General features: G+C 35.0%; 1 protein-coding gene across 10 annotated transcripts in view; it reads right to left on the bottom strand.

Moving 5' to 3' along the window:
* LOC114872640 (rap guanine nucleotide exchange factor 2-like) overlaps positions 1–12,356 on the bottom strand; it is a 160,349-nt gene that overhangs the window by 29,417 nt on the left and 118,576 nt on the right. The window contains exon 1 of one of the 10 annotated variants that reach the window (XM_029180131.2): positions 1,221–1,501. The exons of the other annotated variants lie outside the window; for them this stretch is intronic. The gene's annotated coding sequence lies outside the window, so the exon portion shown is untranslated. Of the gene's footprint in view, positions 1–1,220; positions 1,502–12,356 lie in introns of those variants that run through there. 10 annotated transcript variants of the gene reach the window in all.

Below are 12,356 nucleotides of genomic sequence, written 5' to 3'. Positions count from 1 at the left end.
AGCCGGCGTGAACGCGTATGAATATGCTCGCCAGCCCTCCACCGGCTTAACTCGCGGAGGTCCGAGCCGGAGAAGAAATTTTTAGCTCGTACATCCGTGTAGCGAGCGTACGAATCCTCGCGATGCAGCCCCTCGAGGCAGTTTTCTCGGCGACTGCATCCGTCACTACATTTTTTTCCTCTTTATCCTGTCTCTCCTTCCCTCTTATCCGTCTTAATAATTCTACACTCGCGACGGGCGCACTCGAGATCGCCGTGTAAATATTTTAGGGAGATTTTTCACGAGAATCTGCCTACTCTTTTATGTACCGGCTAACTTTGGGAAACGACGAGTGATTTTTCCTTTTACACTCGGTCCCCTACAAATTTTTCAAGACATTGTTCTATCACAATCTGAGACAATTTTAATTAATTTTTTTTTTTATTTTATGCTTGATCTGTACTTTGGGTAATTGTTATTTAAGAAATGGATAAGTGTTTTTAAATTTTAGCACTTTAGAGTTTTAGTTGATTATTTGAAAAATTATTAGATGTACAAATTAATTTTGTGCTTTTTTAATTAAAGAAATGCAGAGTGAATTTCATATGAATTATTACTGGAGAAAATATATGAATTTTAGATAATTTAAAGGAATGTGTGTCAAGTTAATTTATATCCGAATTTATGTAACACTGTTACGTATATGAAATGTGGAAAAATAAAGATTAAGCGGTTAATTAGTACAAATTCCACGACCCATGAAATGTTTCACTAAGATATCAAATATCTCTCTGTTCCAGAAGATTATGTATCAAATAATTAAATTGAAATAAGGAAAAAAAATTACAGTCGACTTCAATAATATCTATTCAAATAAGTATGAAAAATTTGAAATTATTCATTCAAGATACAGCTAATCAAACAACCGAAAGAACAAAAATATATATGAGACAATAATGCAGATAAGTACAAGCGATTAAGCAGATAATAAAATTACAAGATAACAAAAACCATTTCGAAAATCAAAAACATTATTATCAAAGTCACTTTTACAGAGAATTCAGAATTTAATAGAATCACTTTTTCGACCCAATCTCTAAACCTTTTTGATATTTTCAGAAAAATGCTTGTTTGCACGAAAGAAGAAACTACCAGTCCAAAGAAATCAACAAAAATTCCTATTCCACGGTTCGATCCAATCCAAAGTTATTCCAAAAAATAGCACAGACTTTCGAAATCACCTTTTTTCTTTTTTAAATTACAGAACCCTTGTTTATTCAGCTAAAAATCCTCGGAAACGAACGATATCACAGGAGAGCACGAACCGTTCACTGTTTCATGTTCTTCGAACGCGTTGATTCGCGGAAAATTCCCAGATTTCATTCACTGTAACGTAACACAATGTTTTTTAGAGTGAAATTAGAGCACGATCGGGATCGATCGAGGATTAAGGATAAAACTTGAACGGATCCCGAGACGATTTCGTCTAAGCCGATCGAGGTACGAAACTCGACTGGTGCCGGTTGTCTGGCATACGGACGATAAGCCCGCTATCTTCTCCGCGGATGTTAATTTTTCTTTTCTTTTTTTCTTCTTCTTCTTCTCTTCTCTCTCCTCTCATTCCTGACTCGTGTGTGCACAACACACAGCCACTATCTCGAAGTGTCAACCGCAAGCGAGCTCGAAGACGACTTAAAATACCAACCCTTTTCGAGGCTGGGCAAAAGTTCGAATTCGATTTCGGTAATTCGAAAGTCGGAACAGGGATGTTCCATTTGCGGAAATTGTTTCCTGTTTAAACGAGAAATTCTTAGGGATTGTAGAAACTAATATATATTTTTCTATAGTTCTGTCGATTCCGCCATAATTTGAAATTTTTTCTTTTCCTTTTTTTTTTAATTATATTATACTCTAATTATTGAAATAATCGTTTGGATTATTATATTCTCGCGACACTTTTCAAAAGCACGGGAAAATAAACAAATTTAACACTTAAATTGCGGAATCTGGGTCAATCGGGACCCAACTTACAAAACATAATTTTTAAACGAAAGAGTTTCATATATTGAAAGAATAATTTTCAAAAGAATAGTGTATAATTAATTTTGTCGTATAATATTTTATCATATTTGTTATTAATTATAATAACAGTGAAATTTAAAAAATTTCTATTTGAAAGGCTCTTTGCAATAAATATTAAATATAAAAACTATTTAAAGTTTTTGATAAAAAATAGATTTGCTTCGCAGTCGAAATAAATTCACCATAAATATTAATCGAAGGACATATAAATTGAAGGATATTTCCAAAGAATTCTTTGAAAAGCAAAATCCTTCTGGCAGAAATGGAAGTAGATTCTCTGAATAATCGCTGGAATCTTCGATAAAAATTTGCGGTATATACCGAGCAAGATTGCAATATACTTTAAAGAAATCCTTAGAGAGACGTCGAGGTAGATTTTCCAAAGGTTTGAAGAAATTTTCGATAAAGACCCAGCAAATATTGATCAAGATTTCGATGCACTTCGCAGGAATTCTCTAAGGTGAAATCGACGTACATCTTCTGAATACCCAATGAGATTTTTTGACAAAGACTTTCACTGTACTAAGATGATTGGTAATTATAACGGATTTTTGAAGAAATATTTGCTGTGAAATCGATGTAAATTTTGTTTGCAATAAATGTCAGAAAACATAGTGATCGAGTTACAAGTGATATGGGTATTTTAGGAATTGGTTCATTAACATTCTTGCTCTGTTTTCACTCTATCTATTTGTGAAGCTTGATGGAGCCATCGAAAACAGAACACCTATTTCCTGTTATAATTATCGAAAATATTCGAAGAAGATCATTTGATAGTCTCATTTAATAATCAATCAAGAATCAAATATATTAAGTTTACAAATTAATTCAGTGCCTTTAGTATTACGTCTTCTTAATTAAATTTCAAATTTAGATATTTTGCCACACTTCTGGGTACTTGAAAAGTGACGCGAAAATATGAAAATAATAATAATCATTAAGTGGCCTAAAAATGTAATGCAAGAAGTATCTAAGCTTCTCTAAAATATCTATGCATCATTTGTATATATCAATATTTTCCATCTTCAAACATCTATGATTTATGCAATTTTCTAATATAATTCCAATCAGGTATGGTAAATACAACATACCTTAATAATTCACTCAACTTGCACTTAATAACTGCACATTTTTTGTACCCTATGCACCACTTCCTATCATTTTACTATAACCACATTCACCATGGCAAATATAATTACTACACGTTTCACAAATTCTTCCACAAAACACACCAATTTTCTGTTAACAAGAAAAACCAACAGTTTACCCATGTTTGTTCGATGATTATTGACTGTGACACGAAAAGACACGAATACTGTCGTGCAACCAAGGAAAGAGAAATTACATTTTGTTTCCCTTGTTTTTACAACCTGTATAATTTCCTGTCCTCAATTACTGTTAATAAAACGTGAACTATTACCCGGCCTCTCGTTCACATACGCGTTCCGAGGTATGAATGGAAAGTTGAGAATTTGACTCACACTACACCACGTACACGTCACTACGTGCCTTCATAGAATTGATAGAGGGTCAGTTCACAGATACATATTCCACTGTACGGTTATTCTACACACCTGTAGATTTACAACATAGTTGTGCGTTCGTTTACCTTCTTTTTTGTTACTCGTATAAGTACGAGTAATAATTTTATCTAAGATTAGAATTGGAAAACGCAACAGTGATCAGGTTATTATAACAGTTACGAATTAGTAATTTTTTAGAATTTTTCTAAAATTCAAAGTTCATATTTTAGGTAATTCGAAAAATTTTCAATTTTTATTTTCACTTTGATAGTAAAAATTAACTATTTTTGATAATTGTACCCATCACAATCTCCACCAATAATCAATATAAAGTCATTAAAATCCTTATGATCTCCCACGCCTCTAAATTTACACCCCCATTTCCAAAGAATAATAAATCCTATTCCAAAGAAACCCTTCGATATCATTAGAATTTTTACGCAAGCCCTGGTATCTTGTGGCGAGTGCTAAGAAATTCGCGATAAAATGGGACAGTGACCCGAAACTCGTGCAAACGCCAACACGCCCACATCCACGTCCACACAGAGTACACCATATACATATAACCATGCATCATCCCAACTTGCACACAAAACGATGCATCTGGGATAGGATAGGATGCACAGACGATACTAAACGTGTATTGTGTGCCAGCCAAAGCGTAGCCTATAATCAGTGGAGCGTGTTGAGATAGTATTGGTCGATGTGGTGTACACAGTGTGGGCAGGAGGTTCACTGCAAGCTGCAGGTGCATCGAGAGAGTGCAGCGAGGAAAAAGATCTGGGTCGAGCGTACGCTTCAACGACGTTCCCGTTGCCGCGATGGAATGTTAAATACGATGTTTTTATTGTTAACGTTGCTTGCGAAACAACGTTGTTCTATGGTTATTCGTCCCCTTGGTTGTTAGTTTACACGGCGGGAAAATCAAATAATATGTGTTTTACAAATGTTGATGGATATATTTTTTAAATTGAATATTTTCATAGTATTTTTAAGTACATTTTCTTTCCTTCGAATTAAATAAATTCGATGATCAAGACGCGTTTAATTAAAGACATTTGATTTCTCCCGCCAAAATGGCCACCCATGTGATTCGTCCGCAGCCATTTCGCTCGTTGGAGGAATTATGGGTAGAAATCAATATGGCGTCAAACTAACCTCTTGGAACATGCTAAAAATGTTCAACTTTATATTCGAATAACTTTTGAATGCGTTGATTCCTGAGCTTGAAACTGATATTTTTGGATTCTACTCGTAAAATACTATTGTACTGTCAAAATAAAAGTCAACGATTTTGTATCCCCCAAAGTAAAGTTCGACTTTTTATTTTATCCTTTGGATGGTATCTTGAGTCGTTCAAAAGTTATATTTATTTTGTATTAAATTGATTATGACATTTGGACGAAATTATAGTAATTTTAATTTGTTTTTAACAGTAATAATTAATTATGTGAGTCATTAATTGAAAAATATATGAATGATAGCATTCGTTTCCTTGAATGGTCACAGAGTTCCGGTGTTTCCGGTGAATAACGTGGAATCTTATGGCACATGTTCCGGACTAAACACGCTAACAACTTGAGTAATTCGTTAATTAATTTCACCATCACTGACATAACTATTCCTCTAGGGATTCCAAGTATTCGGGTAACGTTAATAAAGAGACGCATAGCTGCTCGATAAAAAGTTGCTCCTCTTTCAGCTATGAGAGTACCCGATCCATCAGATATAAAAATTATAATTATATTTAGAAAATCCTTTAAATTTATTATTAATCTATTTTTTTCAATACGAAGTTTCTTGAAAGTTTGTCATGATTTTTGTGCAAATGGTCAATTTCGAAACTTAGAAAGTTCGACATGATTCGATGACAGAAAAGTATTTCAAACTAGCACTTGTGACCCGCCAATTTAAAGTTTAATATTTCATAAAAATTACTAAATAAATGTTTCATTAATATTTTTACTCAATGAAAAAAAATGTTGGAAACTTCATTCTCCATTCTATTTCAATTTGCTTCTAAAATTCCTCAAGTGTCTTACACATGAATGAAATTGGAAATTACTCTAGCGTAATAATTACTCGACCCAAGTTTCTAACATTCATACATTTCCTCACACTAATATTATATTAACCCATCAAACGTTTAAACGAATTACAAGTTCAATCGCACCAGCACTCTGCCACATTTCAATTACAATCTAACTTCTATTGAAACCACATTCGACCCAACGTTCAAACATCATTCATCCAATCTCACAGTTCGCGGAGCTCGTCGCGAGACTGACTCGATAAACACGCGTAACTCGATCGCAAGTTATTCAAGCAACGTCCACGTTCGTGTTCCTGCACGTCATTTTAATTGGATTCCAACGCGCAAAAGACTGCAGCGAGTTTCAAACAGAGGCTGGTTGAGGTAAAAATGACTCGGGTTAAAGAATCCACCTCCGTCTGGGTGCTTTTTTCGCGAAAGGAAACGGAGGATGCGTTCGAGCCATGAATTCGAATGGTCTTCGGTTGAGCGGCGGAAGTTGATCGTCTTGGAACGTGGATTTAAAAAGAAAGGGAAACAGGACACCGTGGCACGCTCCGATTTAACAGCCGTAAGTAAACCGGGTCGCAAATTTGATACCAGAGCCATGTTCGTCATAGTTGACTCTCTTTCAATAGAGACATTGTGTTTTCAGCTGACCAAGACCTTTTTTATTTTCAAACCATTAACCAGAGGAAGAAGAGCTCAATTGTTCAACTGAGATATACGGAAACTGATAATTTATTTATTAAAAAATTTTTTATTTTTGTATACTTGGTGTTATTTAGAAAATATAATAAAAATTAGGGGTGTGTGGATACCCGAGAATTTTGGTCGGGTCGGAAAAAATCGGGCGGACTCGAAGAGCTTCCCGACTACACTCTGGACCGAATCTACCCGACTTCTTCCGAGCGAGCCCCCTTTTTAAATCCGAGCCCGCCCGAACCCGCCGAGCCTGTCCAAATTTTTTCCGAGTCTATCCGACCCTGCCCAAATTTTTTCCGAGCCCATCCGAGCCCGCCCAAATTTTTCCGAGCTCGCCCGAATCTGCCCAAATCCACCCGAATTTTTCTGAGCCGCCCTGGGCCCGTAATTTCGGATACCCTCATACCCTAATAAAAATATATTAGCCCCAAAGAATTCAATTTCCAGGGGTTATAAAAAATATATATTAAATCCATTGTGTTAAAAGTTTAATAACTTGCAAGTTTCTTCCTTTTAACTTCTTGCAACAGAATTCATTAGGAAATTATTTCCTCTGTAAAGGTAGCCGGATCAAAGAAGTTAAAAGAGTATCAGAAGGTGCAAACTAGATTTAAAAAAAGAGGATCCGGTGAAATACCTAAGCCAGAAGCTACGTATAGACCAACGACATTTTTGTCTCGGCGACGATTTATTTTAAGAGCTCTTTAAACTTTCTTTTCCCCCTTTTCCACGCGGCCAGAGGTCGCGCACGCACGTGTTTTCGCGTGCAAATCTAAGCAAAGGAGCCCGTCACCCTCTCAGGGGCCATTAACCATAAGGAACTATAAAACCGTATTTTACGTTTCGAGTAATAAGTCTCTTTGTGCAACCGTGGCACGTTAAATCAACCGAGATACGCTTCGCATAATCGACGCGTGACAGAGATCCGCTGTGTTACTCGGCTTTCCTTTTACTTTCGGCCATTTGCTCGTCTCTGACTCGCGAAGAATGCGATTCCTTACTTTTTTAATGGCGTATAACGAAACTGTCGTAAGAACGAACGTTTTATTCCTTGATGAAACAGAATTCTAGACGCGCTTCATTGACTTCGCTGATTAATTCTCTTTAAATTTTATGGCAATTTTAGAATGTTGATTTCTCCATTACTTTGTTTAGGTGACATTTATATTTAGCAATTCTAATAAGGGTACAAATTCACTCATAATCAGAGTCAAATTAAGGGGAGGTCTAAGGGGGACCTTCCAGATCAGGGGCCCCATTATAAGCCTTCCATTAAAATTTTTTTACTGATGCCCTTTTTCTTTACGATTAAATGTCATTTAATTTTATTTAGATTACATTTTAATTTTTGAACCAAGTTCATCAACCAAGAGCCCCCCCCCAGGGGTAATAGCAATGAGACGAGAAATCTTAATTCGCACCTGCTCATAATTACTATTAAAAATAGATAATTTAAAGAAAATACTAAAACTGTACAACCCGGAAGAACAAAAATGATTATGTACCCTAAAAGGTGTTAAATTCATGATATTTTAATTATTCTGATCAGTGTATGAAATCGCTTAAAATACTGTCAAAAATAAATAATTCAAGTGAGATACCGAAATTATATGAATCAGATGAAATATAAAATCAGTAAAATTAGTTAAATAATGAAATTAAATTGAAACCAAAGAAGAGAATATTGAAATGGCGTTTGCTAGAAAGAAGCAATTAAATTTGCTCGCAATTTCCATCAGACATGGTGCGTGTTCTGTATCATTGAGCGATACGGTACGATTTGAATAATTCCGGGGATCCGAGGCAGACGGTGACGTTACAGCGACGGCGCCCGACGTCGATTCATCAGTGTCGATAAGCTTCTTGAAAAATATATCTGTCGTCGCGGATGGCTCGTATCGAAGGATGAAGCGAGCATGCCCGTTACGTAATTAACGCCCGCATCCTGCACAACAATCAACTTAAATCGTACGACAAAGCTTTCTCGTCTTATTAGAGAAACCACGACACAGACATGAATGATTGAATGGCTGGAATGTGAAATTTTAACCATTATTTGCGTTATTTGTTATACCGTTAGCACTTCATTTAAAAAAAATACGGGTGGATTTTTAACAACGTAATATCAGAAAGTCCTAATATCCTAATGTTCTAAAATTCTGAAAATTTAATATCCTAACATTCAAAAATTCAAAAATCTCAAAATTCTAATATTCTAAAATTCTCTGAACCTAATTTTCTAATATCCAAAACTCCCAAAATTCCAAAAATCTAAAATTTCAAATTTCTAATATTTTGAAAATTTAATATTCTAAAATTCTGTGGAGGTAGCCCAAAAAAATTTTAATTGTACCAATGCTTCGGGTCCCAGAAACACCGACAAAGCAAGAACTATAATAAGAACTGATACGACAAAAAATTTCTTGCATTTCATGACACTTTCAAATGGTTCAATACAATATCTATGTATCTACAAATCATCCTGCAATTTCACGATGATTTCATCGCATACTCGACGTACTGAACGGTCGTTTCCTGTTCGATTTACTTTCCCCGCAATGGAAAAACGCGTTCTGTTCTCGCATTCAGACGAGAAAGGTTTCCCCTTTAAATATGCATGTTCGAGCGAGTTTAACTCCCTCACGAGGGAAGCTTTGATATTTCCGCTTTGAAATTTTCATTAACCCCCGCAGTTTTCCGATCAACAAGTCCAATTAAACGCACTGTTTGACCGCTTGCTTCCTGATAATCCGCTGAATTGGTCGATTTTTATTCGATGCACGCCTCTTCGTTATTGATTTCAAGGATATAAAAATATTAATGCGAACCACCCTACTGAAACGCGGACCATTTGTACCTACAGTGTCGAATGATATTATGCAGAATGGTGATTTTAATCACGGTATTCAATTTTTTTTCATTTAAACAGAGTGGCGAAATAGAATTCCTAGTTTATTTAAATTGAAATTATTAATTTTTTCAATTAATTACAGAATTCTGTAAGTAATTAAGGCATTATTTTGTTTCTAAATCGCTTTCAATAATAGTATAATTGAAAATTTTTACCTCTCCTATATTGTCATTTTTCCGAGAAAAGCCTGATTTGATCGCGTGTGGACTATAATTATACAAATAATACTTTTACCTGGAATTGGAAGAATATCCAAGTAGTTTGCACGCGTTTCTTTTTGTTATCTTATTGAAAAGAAAGAACATAGTTTTTGCATGAATCAGTGGTTTCGACAAAGCACGCAGACGTAAACTGTAACGATTTTTTTCATGAATCAACACTGCTGATGCAGTGCAATGTGTTAAATATCCGGCGGATATGCACGACTTAACAAACCGTATTATTATTTACGTAATAGTAAAACGTGTCAGTCGGATTTTTTCAAAGGAAATTTGGATGTCCTCTGACTCATCCTATGTAGATGTGTCTTATGAGGCATCCAGCTAAATAATATCGCTATCAAGGACTCACGATATCAATTAACGATTATCAAGAGGAAATAAGCTTTTATTACTTGATCAAATTTCGTCGCTCAAGACGAGTCACTTTTGATAAACCTCAGAGGACCATAAAAATTTTATTTTATACGCTGTGGACACGTTGATTACAAAGCAAACATTACACTGGGGTAATTAGGAAGGGGCTAAGGTGGGACTAGCCTTTTTATCATTTTAAGATTCTAAAATTTCAAAATTCCAAAATTCCCAAGCTTGAAAACCCAAAATTCGAAAGTTCTAAAATTACAATCCCCAAAAATTCTAAAAATTGCAAAGTTCTAAAATTCACCGGTCATGGAAAAAGAATGACGGGTCATTTTTGTACATAAGAACGATTTTACCTGAAATTCCTTGAGAAGAAACCGAAAGTGAACTCTCAACTTCCCTCAAGTTGAGCCTCCAAAGGGGCAATTCATTATTCAGGATCGATATTAATTAAAAATCTGTTCTCACCAGCAACGTTTCTCCGTCTGTGTCACAGTCAGTAGAAAAAGAGCTCGGTTCATTTGCATCGGAGGCACATCTCTGGGCGGAACGTCGAAATTAAATCAACAGCCTGTTATAAACACTTCAGAGGTGAAGTGCTTTTGACGTCACGATATTAATGAGGAATAATTATAAGCGGATCTTCGTTGTGTCAAGCAGTTTACATAGATTTATTCGACCGTGAATTTTCCGTGTCCAGCAGTTTTCAAATACCAAATGAATTTCGATGAGTTTTAGAAAATGTAAAAATTATGAAATATTTCTTCGACCAAGAGCGAAAAATCAAACATGCTTCTTATTAAAATAAACAGTTTTTAGTACCGAAAAGTGGGAAAGTAAATCGTGTAGGAAGATTAGCGAGAGCTCGTTGCATTTTTCATTCCAGCTCATTTCGACGTCCTCCGAACACTGTAGCATTATTATTCCCAGGTGGACTTCACGGGAATAATTCATTCTCGTTTAAAGCTCGGCACAATAAGCCGGGATAACGCGTGTTGGAAGGGAAAATCGACTTCCTGCACCTCTGATATTGCCTGGACGACTTTTATCTACCTAACTTCGAAAATACGGTACGATTGATAAATGTTCGTTTAAACATCACGCTGTTCAATGTTTAGTCTCGTTACGCTGAATGTTGAAGATTTCAAGACTTGTTACCAGGTTCGGTGTCTGAAATAATAGACTGCAACATTGAACTTTGGTAAATCGTATAAATGGTGGAGATGGATCTTTAGTGACTCAAAGGTTATATTTTATATTCATTGATTTCCTAAATATTATATTTGCATCTTTTATTATTAAGCACTAATTTGTACTAATAATAAAGTGACTACGTAACAAATTGTAATAGTGATTAAAAATTAGAATCTATTAAAAATTAAAATTTATTAGAATTGATTAGAACCATAAAAATTAAAAATTAGAATAAATTAAAATTTACAAAAACTGCAACTGTAGGGAGATTATAAAATTGATGAATAAAAATAACAAAAAAATGCAGTTAAGTAAAAAAATTATTTCAACCCTTGCGCAGAATTATTTAAAGCAACGTACGTCACAAGATCGCCGATAAATCAATGAATTCCCTTTAAAAAGGCTGCAGCCACTGAATTCTTCAAAATCTCCCAAAAATCACAACGAAATGGTTACACTAAACACTGTGCTCAGAATAAACTGAGACAATGTTCAGACAACAAATTGAAGGATAAAAGAGAAGAGAGAAGAACATAGAAAGACTACAAGGTAGGAGAGGAAGAGACGAGAAGGTTAAAGGTCAGCCGTTCAATTTGTATTAGGTCACAGCCGGGGTCGTACGTGAACCCTCGATATTGCAAGGTGTCACCATCGACAACTGTCCTGCCAATATTTCTCTCTCGATATCGTGGTAGCAAGATTCTTTGAGCAATGTCTGAACAATTTCAGCGACTGTCGCATCGATAGAAAATGTTGGAATAACGTGAAGAAATCTTAAGACTTCCGGAATATTTCCAATCTCATGGATTGATCGTTACATCTTTTTCTTTCAATCTGAAGATTCTCAGAAAAATACTTTTTGAAGGCGAACATTGATTACTAGGGCGCTAAAAAATGACTAGGGTGCTATGTTGAAAATATCAAAAGTTTGAGAAATATTTTCATTTCATTTCCAAAGGGAGATATTTTATTTATAAAATTTGAAATATCTCAAGAAATAATCATTTTTTTGAGATAGTACCGTAATAACTTTTTGAACAGAATGTTCTAAAGAATAGATCTATGCAGCGAAAAATGTGCAATTCCATTTTTGGAAAAAGTGCAGTTGCATTGCGCAAGTGCATCGATGCACTTTACTAAAATGTTATTATCTCCTAAACTACTTAAGATAGAAACAAACTTCAAATTGCAAAATTGTATAGTTTTTTATGTACAATAATGCCAATTAGATGATTTTAAAGAATCTTTAATTTTTTGAATACTTCTAATTGAATTAATAACAGAAATTATTATTATCGTGAATTCCGTCGTTGGCCACGAAAAAATAAGATAGGGAAAAGAAGGAAATC

This window comes from Osmia bicornis, chromosome 3 (genome assembly GCF_907164935.1).
Source record: "Osmia bicornis bicornis chromosome 3, iOsmBic2.1, whole genome shotgun sequence".
Taxonomy (NCBI): Eukaryota; Metazoa; Arthropoda; class Insecta; order Hymenoptera; family Megachilidae; genus Osmia; species Osmia bicornis.
Note: the sequence above shows the minus strand (reverse complement) of the source record. Positions and strands in the feature narration are given on the sequence as shown.